Below are 12,332 nucleotides of genomic sequence, written 5' to 3' on the forward strand. Positions count from 1 at the left end.
TTGGTATTGGACACCTATAGATTCCCATATTATTAACTTAGTCTCTTTATGAGACTTGTACTTGTATAATTTCTTTATTTATGTAGAAGTGGTTTTATTACGGCGTCACTAATAAGATGACGTTTCATTTGGCTACCATTATGGGGACTATTGGACACATATAGACTCCCATATTATTAACTTAGTCTCTTTATGAGACTTGTACTTGTTTAATTTCTTTTTTATATATCTCTCTTTATATACATCTCTTATTAGATAATGAACCTTCATTTCGCTGCCTTCATCAAAATGGGAACTATTGGACACTTATAGACTCCCATTGTAGCCAATGAAGGCAAGCTGGTTACTTATAAATTATATATACTTTAAAATATTCTTTATTATCGTAATAATTAAAAATATATCAAAAATATATATAATTTATATGTACCCTTATACATGTATATACATAAACATTTTGTTATAGCATTAATATATATTAAATAATATATAATAATATTATAAGCCAATGTCAATATATACATATATTTTTAAATAGATGATATAGATAGAAATCCATCCATCCATATCATCTAATCGAATCATCAAGCAAAGGATAAGCTTCAGTGGATCGCAGTATGGCAGCTGCTCAACCACTTACAACACCTTGCCTGTTACAAAAGTCGTTTACAATTGATTCTAGGCTTTGTCATTGTATTAAATAATGTTTTTATATGTAACTAGCGCGGCATCAGGTGATCGAAGATCCTCCCAATTTACTATGTTACAAATTACATTGGCATCACATCCATTGTCGTTTATAAAGTAAATTATAAACTTTAAATGGTTTAGAAGCCATACAATGCAAATTGCCCCTTATTTATCATTGCAGTCCAGCACGGATACGACCTTAGAGGCGTTCAGGCATAATCCAACGGACGTAGCGTCATACCACTGTTCGCTCGAACAAGTATTGTGCCATTGGTCCGTACCTGCGGTTCCTCTCGTACTACGCAGGAATGCTGTCGCAACAACGTTTTGTCATTAGTAGGGTAAAACTAACCTGTCTCACGACGGTCTAAACCCAGCTCACGTTCCCTTGCATGGGTGAACAATCCAACGCTTGGTGAATTTTGCTTCACAATGATAGGAAGAGCCGACATCGAAGGATCAAAAAGCGACGTCGCTATGAACGCTTGGCCGCCACAAGCCAGTTATCCCTATGGTAACTTTTCTGACACCTCTTGTTAAAAACTCTTTAAACCAAAAGGATCGATAGGCCGAGCTTTTGCTGTCCCTGTGTGTACTGAACACCGAGATCAAGTCAGCATTTGCCCTTTTGCTCTATGTGTGGTTTCTGTCCGCACTGAGCTGGCCTTGGGACACCTCCGTTATTATTTGAGAGATGTACCGCCCCAGTCAAACTCCCTACCTGGCAATGTCCTTGAATTGGATCATACCTGAGTAATTGGAGTTATACCAAATTTTCAAATCAAAAATACATAAATGCACCGTTTTATTAAAGAATTTGTTTGCAATTATATAACAAACTCGTGATACTTTGATCAAGAAGCTTGCATCAAAACCCAATACCATAAGACATAATAAATATATCCGTATAATGGCTAGGAAATGATACACGTTCCATTTAATCAAGTAAGTAAGGAAACAATAAGAGTAGTGGTATTTCATTGGCGATACCAAACCGAGGTCTAATATCTCCCACTTATTCTACACCTCTTATGTCTCCTTACACTGCCAGATTAGAGTCAAGCTCAAAAGGGTCTTCTTTCCCCGCTAATTATTCCAAGCCCGTTCCCTTGGCTGTGGTTTCGCTAGATAGTAGATAGGGACAGTAGGAATCTCGTTAATCCATTCATGCGCGTCACTAATTAGATGACGAGGCATTTGGCTACCTTAAGAGAGTCATAGTTACTCCCGCCGTTGACCCGCGCTTACTTGAATTTCTTCACTTTGACATTCAGAGCACTGGGCAGAAATCACATTGTGTCAACACCCGCTAGGGCCATCACAATGCTTTGTTTTAATTAGACAGTCGGATTCCCCAAGTCCGTGCCAGTTCTGAATTGATTGTTAATTGATAATCGTTATAATTAATAAGAACTAATTGGTTTAACCCAACTAGTATTCTTAAAAATTTTAGCAAGAAAGTTCCACAATTGGCTACGTAACTAAACTATCCGGGGAACAAGTAACTACCATAAATGATAGAAACTCTATTTACCCAGAACGAGCACATAAACCATGTTATTGTTTCCCAATCAAGCCCGACTATCTCAATCTTCAGAGCCAATCCTTATCCCGAAGTTACGGATCTAATTTGCCGACTTCCCTTACCTACATTATTCTATCGACTAGAGACTCTTCACCTTGGAGACCAGCTGCGGATATTGGTACGGCCTGTTGAGAAGTTTGCGTGTCCCCACCATAAATTTTCAAGGTCCGAGGAGAAAATATCGACACAACAGTATATGTCATGCTCTTCCTAGCCCATCTACCATATCTCTCTGCGAAAGACTTCCATGGTAGTACGGCTATAAAACAGAAAAGAAAACTCTTCCGATATCTCTCGACGGCTTCTTTATGGTCGTTCCTGTTGCCAGGATGAGCACGAGGCCCATATTTAATAACAAACGGATACTCAACAGGTTACGGAATTGGAACCGTATTCCCTTTCGTTCAAAATTATTCAAGTATATTATTTCCAGCTTTTATTTGTATATTTCAGTTTTTACTTGAAAATTTTCGGCTTTCGCCTTGAACTTAGGACCGACTAACTCGTGATCAACCACTGTTCACACGAAACCCTTCTCCACTTCAGTCCTCCAAGGTCTCATTCGATTATTTGCTACTACCACCAAGATCTGTACCAATGGCAGCTCCATGCAGGCTTACGCCAAACACTTCTACGCATACCATTGTACCTTCCTACTCACTAAAGTTTCAAAATTTATATTACAAGTAATATAAATCATCTACTTTAGCGGTAATGTATAGGTATACAACTTAAGCGCCATCCATTTTAAGGGCTAGTTGCTTCGGCAGGTGAGTTGTTACACACTCCTTAGCGGATTTCGACTTCCATGATCACCGTCCTGCTGTTTTAAGCAACCAACGCCTTTCATGGTATCTGCATGAGTTGTTAATTTGGGCACCGTAACATTACGTTTGGTTCATCCCACAGCGCCAGTTCTGCTTACCAAAAGTGGCCCACTGGGCACATTATATCATAACCTTAAACTTCATATCAAGAAAGTTAAGGTTCTTACCCATTTAAAGTTTGAGAATAGGTTAAGATCGTTTCGACCCTAAGGCCTCTAATCATTCGCTTTACCAGATAAGATTATTTTATATAATATTAAAATGCACCAGCTATCCTGAGGGAAACTTCGGAAGGAACCAGCTACTAGATGGTTCGATTGGTCTTTCGCCCCTATACTCAATTCTGACAATCGATTTGCACGTCAGAACTGTTTCGGTCTTCCATCAGGGTTTCCCCTGACTTCAACCTGATCAAGTATAGTTCACCATCTTTCGGGTCACAGCATATATGCTCAAGGTACGTTCCAGTTAGAGGCATATATGATATAAATATCATTATACATAACTATATAGAACGCCCCGGGATTGTGTTAATTAACTATAAATAGTTAAAAAACTAATCCCATTATAAAGCCAAGTTAATTACGCTATTAGGTTTATATCCCAATAACTTGCACATATGTTAGACTCCTTGGTCCGTGTTTCAAGACGGGTCCCGAAGGTATCCTGAATCTTTCGCATTGTTAATCATACAAGTGCATATAATAAACACAAAAATCAATGATAATTATGCCATTATATAATTCCGAAAAATTAACGCACTGTATTCATATAAATCTATCAGCACTTTATCAAATTAATAACATTTATTCTGTGTTAAAATGCAAGCAATTTAATTGGAATAAACTATAAGTTATATTTTATGATAAATTTTGTATGCTAATAGATTACAATGTCCTTATATGGAAAAAATGCACACTATTATCATAATATTGTTTAAATATTACAATTATAATGATGAATTTTCCATAACGGATATTCAGGTTCATCGGGCTTAACCTCTAAGCAGTTTCACGTACTATTTAACTCTCTATTCAGAGTTCTTTTCAACTTTCCCTCACGGTACTTGTTTACTATCGGTCTCATGGTTATATTTAGTTTTAGATGGAGTTTACCACCCACTTAGTGCTGCACTATCAAGCAACACGACTCTTTGGAAACATCATCTAGTAATCATTAACGTTATACGGGCCTGGCACCCTCTATGGGTAAATGGCCTCATTTAAGAAGGACTTAAATCATTAATTTCTCATACTAGAATATTGACGCTCCATACACTGCATCTCACATTTGCCATATAGACAAAGTGACTTAGTGCTGAACTGATTTCTTTTCGCTCGCCGCTACTAAGAAAATCCTTGTTAGTTTCTTTTCCTCCCCTAATTAATATGCTTAAATTCAGGGGGTAGTCCCATATGAGTTGAGGTTGTATATAACATTTTTAATGCAATTAATTCTTTTATATATATAATGATAAAAACATTTTAATAAATTCGTTTACAATTATATTTCCATTTTTATATGCTATTTTAAACGAACCAACGAAGAACAATAACATTTCCATTTGCTTTCAATTTTCATATCATTAATATGAGACAATTCTAGATAAATTTTTATGCTAGACATTTCTCAGTATTATTTGACTGAAATCGAAAATATTTCTCTTCGTTTTTTCACATTCAAATAAATAACAAATGCGAGATAATGTTTTTTCATACATTTTTTAATATTATGAATAAAATAATTTAATTATTTGTATCCAATAATATACCATACGCTTATAAAATCTGATTTCAAATTTTATAAACAACTTAATTAGCATAGTCTTACAACCCTCAACCATATGTAGTCCAAGCAGCACTATAAAATTAATTAAAGTACTATAACAGCATGGACTGCGATATGCGTTCAAAATGTCGATGTTCATGTGTCCTGCAGTTCACACGATGACGCACAGTTTGCTGCGTTCTTCATCGACCCATGAGCCGAGTGATCCACCGCTTAGAGTTTTAATATTTGGTTTTTAATTTTGTCATTTATGTTTTTATTGAAAGAAATTAAAAATACACCATTTTACTGGCATATATCAATTCCTTCAATAAATATGTTTTTATACCTAAAATAAATGTTGCGAAATGTCTTAGTTTTATATAAGCAATGTATATCAAGTGATTTACGGGCAATTTACGGTATGAATACTTTTTAAGCGATATACATTGGGATTTATATAAAACATTAACCTGAAGAATACCAGGTACAACATTGTATATTTTAGGTTGTTGCATAATCCAACGTATGCTCATAGCTGAGATGAACAATACATATTCGCAACGCGTGTTATATTATGGTCCATATACACACATGATAAATATTATTTAAAAATGCATTTGCATTTTGACTTTGTGCCTCTTATAATAAAGTCTTTCTCCTCCTCCATCCACACTCCATAAAATACATATAATTAAGGAAAAGCCATTATATGTTCATTTGTGTTGATATATATATAATGATGACCGCCACTACACCATCATTTTTTGAATTTCATGAATTCTTTTTGTTATTTATTTTGGCAAATTGTTTTTATTTGAATTATAAATAAATATAATACAAATTTTTTGTTAACGGTAAGGATATTATACAATAATGATCCTTCCGCAGGTTCACCTACGGAAACCTTGTTACGACTTTTACTTCCTCTAAATAATCAAGTTCGGTCAACTTTTGCGAAACAACCGTAACACACAAGGCGTCACAGTGATCACGTCCGGAGACCTCACTAAATAATTCAATCGGTAGTAGCGACGGGCGGTGTGTACAAAGGGCAGGGACGTAATCAATGCGAGTTAATGACTCACACTTACTGGGAATTCCAAGTTCATGTGAACAGTTTCAGTTCACAATCCCAAGCATGAAAGTGGTTCAGCGGTTTACCCGGACCTCTCGGTCTAGGAAATACACGTTGATACTTTCATTGTAGCGCGCGTGCAGCCCAGGACATCTAAGGGCATCACAGACCTGTTATTGCTCAATCTCATTATTGCTAGACGCAATTTGTCCATTTAAGAAGCTAGTGTCCTTATAATGGGACAAACCAACAGGTACGGCTCCACTTATATAAACACATTCAAACACAATAAACATTTTACTGCCACCGTGAATGAAGGCTATATAAGCTTCAGCACCATAATCCTGAAGATATCTATTTAATATATTTGAGTCTCGTTCGTTATCGGAATTAACCAGACAAATCACTCCACGAACTAAGAACGGCCATGCACCACCACCCATAGATTCGAGAAAGAGCTATCAATCTGTCTTACACACTTATGTTCGGACCTGGTAAGTTTTCCCGTGTTGAGTCAAATTAAGCCGCAGGCTCCACTCCTGGTGGTGCCCTTCCGTCAATTCCTTTAAGTTTCAGCTTTGCAACCATACTTCCCCCGGAGCCCAAAAGCTTTGGTTTCCCGGGAAGCGACTGAGAGAGCCATAAAAGTAGCTACACCCAATTGCTAGCTGGCATCGTTTATGGTTAGAACTAGGGCGGTATCTGATCGCCTTCGAACCTCTAACTTTCGTTCTTGATTAATGAAAACATCTTTGGCAAATGCTTTCGCTTAAGTTAGTCTTACGACGGTCCAAGAATTTCACCTCTCGCGTCGTAATACTAATGCCCCCAAACTGCTTCTATTAATCATTACCTCTTGATCTGAAAACCAATGAAAGCAGAACAGAGGTCTTATTTCATTATCCCATGCACAGAATATTCAGGCATTTGAAGCCTGCTTTAAGCACTCTAATTTGTTCAAAGTAATTGTACCGGCCCACAATAACACTCGTTTAAGAGCACTAATGCAGGTTTTTAAATAGGAGGAACATATGAAAAAATACAAGTATCTCAACACATATAAGAACTCCACCGGTAATACGCTTACATACATAAAGGTATAGTACTAACCACAATTGTAAGTTGTACTACCCGTATGAAGCACAAGTTCAACTACGAACGTTTTAACCGCAACAACTTTAATATACGCTATTGGAGCTGGAATTACCGCGGCTGCTGGCACCAGACTTGCCCTCCAATTGGTCCTTGTTAAAGGATTTAAAGTGTACTCATTCCAATTACAGGGCCTCGGATATGAGTCCTGTATTGTTATTTTTCGTCACTACCTCCCCGAGCTGGGAGTGGGTAATTTACGCGCCTGCTGCCTTCCTTAGATGTGGTAGCCGTTTCTCAGGCTCCCTCTCCGGAATCGAACCCTGATTCCCCGTTACCCGTTGCAACCATGGTAGTCCTAGATACTACCATCAAAAGTTGATAGGGCAGACATTTGAAAGATCTGTCGTCGGTACATGACCATACGATCTGCATGTTATCTAGAGTTCAACCAATATAACGATCTTGCGATCGCTTGGTTTTAGCCTAATAAAAGCACATGTCCCATAAGGTTCATGTTTTAATTGCATGTATTAGCTCTAGAATTACCACAGTTATCCAAGTAACTGTTAACGATCTAAGGAACCATAACTGATATAATGAGCCTTTTGCGGTTTCACTTTTAATTCGTGTGTACTTAGACATGCATGGCTTAATCTTTGAGACAAGCATATAACTACTGGCAGGATCAACCAGAATAATGTTTTTAATCATATTTCATTTTCATATTTTTGAATAGAAATTTGTATTTCTCTTGTAGAAATAATTTATTTATTTCTTATATTCGAATACGGCCACTTATTAAAGCCATCGTATTCGTTTTTTTTGTTCTCCAGTTTTATTATCGATTGAAATAGTTTTCAATACAATAATATATATTTCCATTATATATTTTATAAATACCATATACATAATTTCATTCTAAAATATCATTTTATTTCAACATACAATATTATTGTATCCACACATGTTTAATTTTTGTTTAATCAATATAAATATTGAATTAAATCATTTGCATTTTGATGATAAATTTAAAATTTATCTTTTCATATAAACTTTCGAGTAATATATATAATATAAAACCGAACGCTTATATAAAAATATATTTTTACAATTCCTTTGATCTCGCTGAACCACATAATACCGAAAACGATATTCTACGATCCAATTGTTAGGTAAATATATAGTATATCAATCAAGTTACAGTATATACCACCTTTCTGTTGAAAATTAACGATAATAATTGGAAACGAATTGTAGTTATATAGTAATATATAACACCTTGGCCTTTGTTTCAACGATATTATCTAAGGGCAATAAATATTAACCGCGTAGCCAAGTTCAATATTCTAAGAGAAAATTGTAACAAATTTATACGGATAATATTATTATTATAAATTTCCTTTTTATAAATATTGACAAAATTTATATATATAATGTAAATTTTGATCAATACTGGATGGCCAACAACTGACCATCATATAGTAGTTTTTGGACACGCTGTCCTGAAAATGGGTATTTTTCATTCTTTTTGGCACCCAAGATGTATATACTCTCTTATATTATAAAGAAAGTTTTAATAGTGTCTCATATACATATTGAACCTATAAGTCATATTAATATAACTTATTAGATTTATATGTATAATATTCAATTTCTTATTATTATTGACATAACATAAGTTTTGGTCAATATATCTGGTCGGCAACCACTGCCTACCTATATATGTTTTTGGACACGCCTTCAGTGAAAACGTCATTTTTCATACCAAGGTTTCATCATATTATGGATTTTTCTATTTTTTCCATATAATATAATTATATTTTTATATTATTTCATATAAATATTGTATTTATAAGTTATATCAATATATAACTTATTATATTTATATGTATAATACATAATTTCTTATTATAATTGACATAACATAAGTTTTGGTCAATATATCTGGTCGGCAACCACTGCCTACCTATATATGTTTTTGGACACGCCTTCAGTGAAAACGTCATTTTTCATACTAAGGTTTCATCATATTATGGATTTTTCTATTTTTTCCATATAATATATATATTTTTTTATATTATTTCATATAAATATTGTATTTATAAGTTATATCAATATATAACTTATTAGATTTATATGTATAATATTCAATTTCTTATTATTATTGACATAACATAAGTTTTGGTCAATATATCTGGTCGGCAACCACTGCCTACCTATATATGTTTTTGGACACGCCTTCAGTGAAAACGTCATTTTTCATACCAAGGTTTCATCATATTATGGATTTTTCTATTTTTTCCATATAATATAATTATATTTTTATATTATTTCATATAAATATTGTATTTATAAGTTATATCAATATATAACTTATTATATTTATATGTATAATACATAATTTCTTATTATTATTGACTTAACATAAGTTTTGGTCAATATATCTGGTCGGCAACCACTGCCTACCTATATATGTTTTTGGACACGCCTTCAGTGAAAACGTCATTTTTCATACTAAGGTTTCATCATATTATGGATTTTTCTATTTTTTCCATATAATATATATATTTTTTTATATTATTTCATATAAATATTGTATTTATAAGTTATATCAATATATAACTTATTATATTTATATGTATAATACATAATTTCTTATTATTATTGACTTAACATAAGTTTTGGTCAATATATCTGGTCGGCAACCACTGCCTACCTATATATGTTTTTGGACACGACTTCAGTAAAAACGTCATTTTTCATACTAAGGTTTCATCATATTATTGATTTTTCTATATTTTCCATATAATATAGATATATTTTCTTATTATTTCATATAAATATTGTATTTATAAGTTATATCAATATATAACTTATCATATTTATATGTATAATACATAATTTCTTATTATTATTGACATAACATAAGTTTTGGTCAATATATCTGGTCGGCAACCACTGCCTACCTATATATGTTTTTGGACACGCCTTCAGTGAAAACGTCATTTTTCATACTAAGGTTTCATCATATTATGGATTTTTCTATTTTTTCCATATAATGTATATATTTTTTTGTATTATTTCCATATAAGTATTGTATTTATAAGTTATATCAATATATAACTTATTATATTTATATGTATTATACATAATTTCTTAATATTTTTGACATAACATAAATTTTGGTCAATATATCTGGTCGGCAACCACTTCCTACCACATAATATAAATATAGATATATTTTCTTATTATTTCATATAAATATTGTATATATAAGTCATATCAATATATAAATTATTATATATTTATATGAATAATGTTAAATATCTTATTATTTTCCTATATAATATAGAAATATTGTATAGGTTTTTCTTATATATATATATAAATATATTATATATATAATATATAATAATTATAGGTACACACGCACATGTGTGAAAACCTTCTTAATAATCCATTCATTTATTATTATACCAAGTCAATCCATCGTTATTTAAGAATTTTACAGATATCATATTAAGATAATTTAGTTACTTTATGATACGAATTATTGTACTTGTATAATTTCTTTATTTATATAGAAGTTTTTTTATTATGGCGTCACTAATAATATGACGTTTCATTTGGCTACCATTATGGGGACTATTGGACACCTATAGATTCCCATATTATTAACTTAGTCTCTTTATGAGACTTGTACTTGTATAATTTCTTTCTTTATATAGAAATGTTTTTATTACGGCGTCACTAATAAAATGACGTTTCAGTTGGCTACCATTATGGGGACTATTGGACACCTATAGATTCCCATATTATTAACTTAGTCTCTTTATGAGACTTGTACTTGTATAATTTCTTTCTTTATATAGAAGTGTTTTTATTACGGCGTCACTAATAATATGACGTTTCATTTGGCTACCATTATGGGGACTATTGGACACCTATAGATTCCCATATTATTAACTTAGTCTCTTTATGAGACTTGTACTTGTATAATTTCTTTCTTTATATAGAAATGTTTTTATTACGGCGTCACTAATAAAATGACGTTTCAGTTGGCTACCATTATGGGGACTATTGGACACCTATAGATTCCCATATTATTAACTTAGTCTCTTTATGAGACTTGTACTTGTATAATTTCTTTATTTATATAGAAGTGCTTTTATTACGGCGTCACTAATAAGATGACGTTTCATTTGGCTACCATTATGGGGACTATTGGACACCTATAGACTCCCATATTATTAACTTAGTCTCTTTATGAGACTTGAACTTGTATAATTTCTTTATTTATGTAGAAGTGCTTTTTATTACGGCGTCACTAATAAGATGACGTTTCATTTGGCTACCATTATGGGGACTATTGGACACCTATAGACTCCCATATTATTAACTTAGTCTCTTTATGAGACTTGTACTTGTATAATTTCTTTATTTATATAGAAGTGCTTTTATTACGGCGTCACTAATAAGATGACGTTTCATTTGGCTACCATTATGGGGACTATTGGACACCTATAGATTCCCATATTATTAACTTAGTCTCTTTATGAGACTTGTACTTGTATAATTTCTTTATTTATGTAGAAGTGGTTTTATTACGGCGTCACTAATAAGATGACGTTTCATTTGGCTACCATTATGGGGACTATTGGACACATATAGACTCCCATATTATTAACTTAGTCTCTTTATGAGACTTGTACTTGTTTAATTTCTTTTTTTATATATCTCTCTTTATATACATCTCTTATTAGATAATGAACCTTCATTTCGCTGCCTTCATCAAAATGGGAACTATTGGACACTTATAGACTCCCATTGTAGCCAATGAAGGCAAGCTGGTTACTTATAAATTATATATACTTTAAAATATTCTTTATTATCGTAATAATTAAAAATATATCAAAAATATATATAATTTATATGTACCCTTATACATGTATATACATAAACATTTTGTTATAGCATTAATATATATTAAATAATATATAATAATATTATAAGCCAATGTCAATATATACATATATTTTTTAAATAGATGATATAGATAGAAATCCATCCATCCATATCATCTAATCGAATCATCAAGCAAAGGATAAGCTTCAGTGGATCGCAGTATGGCAGCTGCTCAACCACTTACAACACCTTGCCTGTTACAAAAGTCGTTTACAATTGATTCTAGGCTTTGTCATTGTATTAAATAATGTTTTTATATGTAACTAGCGCGGCATCAGGTGATCGAAGATCCTCCCAATTTACTATGTTACAAATTACATTGGCA

General features: G+C 32.7%; 3 non-coding genes across 3 annotated transcripts; all 3 read right to left on the minus strand.

The window, feature by feature from the left end:
• Window positions 1-576: 576 nt before the first annotated feature.
• On the minus strand, window positions 577-4,531 carry LOC121529777. Its single transcript, XR_005993637.1, has one exon. It is a non-coding gene; the product is annotated as a large subunit ribosomal RNA (ribosomal RNA).
• Window positions 4,532-4,931: 400 nt separating this feature from the next.
• On the minus strand, window positions 4,932-5,111 carry LOC121529774. Its single transcript, XR_005993634.1, has one exon. It is a non-coding gene; the product is annotated as a 5.8S ribosomal RNA (ribosomal RNA).
• A 632-nt stretch (window positions 5,112-5,743) lies between these two features.
• Window positions 5,744-7,738, minus strand: LOC121529780. The gene has a single exon (XR_005993640.1). It is a non-coding gene; the product is annotated as a small subunit ribosomal RNA (ribosomal RNA).
• Window positions 7,739-12,332: the final 4,594 nt, after the last annotated feature.

Source organism: Drosophila eugracilis, unplaced genomic scaffold (assembly GCF_018153835.1).
Source record: "Drosophila eugracilis isolate 14026-0451.02 unplaced genomic scaffold, ASM1815383v1 contig_1885, whole genome shotgun sequence".
NCBI lineage: Eukaryota > Metazoa > Arthropoda > Insecta > Diptera > Drosophilidae > Drosophila > Drosophila eugracilis.